Genomic DNA, 1,999 nt, shown 5'->3' with positions numbered 1-1,999 from the left:
CTAATTACTATTAACGCTGTACAGGTAATATATACCTTTTATTGTCTCGCTTTGCTTGGCCCAAGGTGGGTTTCATGGTTTGCACACTTAGGGATCTCTGTTGCTCTCTATGAATCCCACCCACATTGAGGAGCTTTGCTCTTTCCCTCCTTCCCTACACCGCATTCCTAAGCCTTACTATTTTGTGGTTTGGGACTGGATCCTCTGTTTTTTATCTTCCCTGGCTCCAAGTATGCAAGGGCATATGGACACCCAAGGGCGCCGCTGGGTTATATCCCCAGGCGGCTCCCGATTTGAGGTGGAAGGGGGCATGTAATCCCCTCTTGGGTTAGAAGCCATGACAATCGTCGTTTCATCTGCCCTCTATGCTGGCTTGTGTCTTCCCCCCCCTTTAAGGGCGGAGAGTTAGCGTAGCCCCATCTCCATCAGCATTCATCCAAATGAACCTCGTGTCAGCACTGAGGCATTATGGGGTTGGTAGTTCAAATGCCGACTCGAAAGGCTTTGCACATGCTCACTGCTTCCACCTATGGCTGTCCGCATCGAGCCGGTGACGTCAGACGCCGGCTCGATGGATGGGGGATATAAAAGGCAGCGCTGTCACTTCATCTGTAGTGCAGGTTCAGCACTGATACTGCCGCCACGCTGACTCTTTCTGTCTGGTAAATATATTTTCTTAGTTGAACTTTATACTGCTACAACATCGTTCCTCATCTTTCTATACCTATACCTATTTATCCTTCCTTTTATTTGCTTGTAGGTTCAGCAAGCCTGGAGTGGCAGCATACCGCTGCACTCTGTAATTTACAAAACACTACAACGAATCAATTGATTCTTTCTTTGTGATCTGTTGCATCTGTATTGCACCAATATTATCACATGGAATTAATTCTTTCATCTTTGACTCTAACTGCAGGTAAAAATAATTTTTATTTCTTTTACTCTCTTTAACAGTATACTAGTTGTATATCCCCAACAGTTACCTCTTACAACCTTTATACTAATTAGGCGTAATTAAAATCAATTGTTCTATTCCTCTGATAATGAGTATCTCATGTTCTACTATGGAGGCATGTTTTTCAGCCCCAATTCCCTCCTATAATTGAGGGATTGATATCGTTTACCCTTTCTGTTACAGAGTAATATTTTTCAATACCTGTGCTGGATTTGTAAACTTGGTACTTATTTCTGGATTTTGTTTTTGATTTTTGTAGCGCTTGTCTACCTCCATCTATGCCCTGCATGGGGCTGGGTTGTTTTTAGCATTTGATCCTGTCACCTAATTCTTGCCACCTATCTCACCATCTATTGGCTTGTGGGTTGCGATGCCGGGAATGACAATACCTGGGTAAGCATTGTACCTCTTTGGACTGAGCGAATTGAGACCAATTTCATATTTAATGTTCTGAAATTTATGTGTATCTAATTGTATGGCATAAATGTACTTTCTGTATTCTTAAACCCTCTTTTTCTTGTGTTTATGTTCATGTTAGTTGCATACTCCCCTGAAGAAGCAAAAACGCGAAACATGTCGGGAGGATACATGATCATTCTCAGCAACTAACATTTTCAGGATCCCCTATACTCTATGTCATGTAATGTTTTGTATAAAGAGTGTATCTGTTATTTTTTTTGCTATTTTGGTTCCTCCAAAATAATTTTAACATATTTTCAAATATTAAAGCCATGAATTCTTTTATAAGAAATCTCTGTCTCTTTATATAGTGTACCGTATAAAAATCCCCTGGCCCCCCCTTTTTTCCTATTCTTGGATACAATATTTATAGAATTATTAGGGGATGAGGTACCTTTAACAGTAATGTGTCTCTGGGATAGTGTGGACCAACTTTTTTCTATTGTATTCATGCGTTTTAATACGCTTTTTGTCCATTGGCCCACCTCCCTGTGACACGGCAACTTTCTGTAATGATGATAAAAAAAATTTCTTTGTTTCTTTGATCCTTTGTATTTTTTGTATTTATTTTTACTAATCAATAAA

General features: G+C 40.0%; 1 long non-coding RNA gene across 1 annotated transcript; it reads left to right on the top strand.

The window, feature by feature from the left end:
* The first annotated feature begins 765 nt into the window (after window positions 1-765).
* LOC143984490 (uncharacterized) lies at window positions 766-1,619 on the top strand. The gene is made up of 3 exons (XR_013274887.1): window positions 766-916; window positions 1,215-1,348; window positions 1,494-1,619. It is a non-coding gene; the product is annotated as an uncharacterized LOC143984490 (long non-coding RNA).
* Window positions 1,620-1,999: the final 380 nt, after the last annotated feature.

This window comes from Lithobates pipiens, unplaced genomic scaffold, assembly GCF_037356315.1.
Source record: "Lithobates pipiens isolate NorthernLeopardFrog02 unplaced genomic scaffold, aLitPip1_a1.2 Scaffold_16, whole genome shotgun sequence".
Taxonomy (NCBI): domain Eukaryota; kingdom Metazoa; phylum Chordata; class Amphibia; order Anura; family Ranidae; genus Lithobates; species Lithobates pipiens.
Note: the sequence above shows the minus strand (reverse complement) of the source record. Positions and strands in the feature narration are given on the sequence as shown.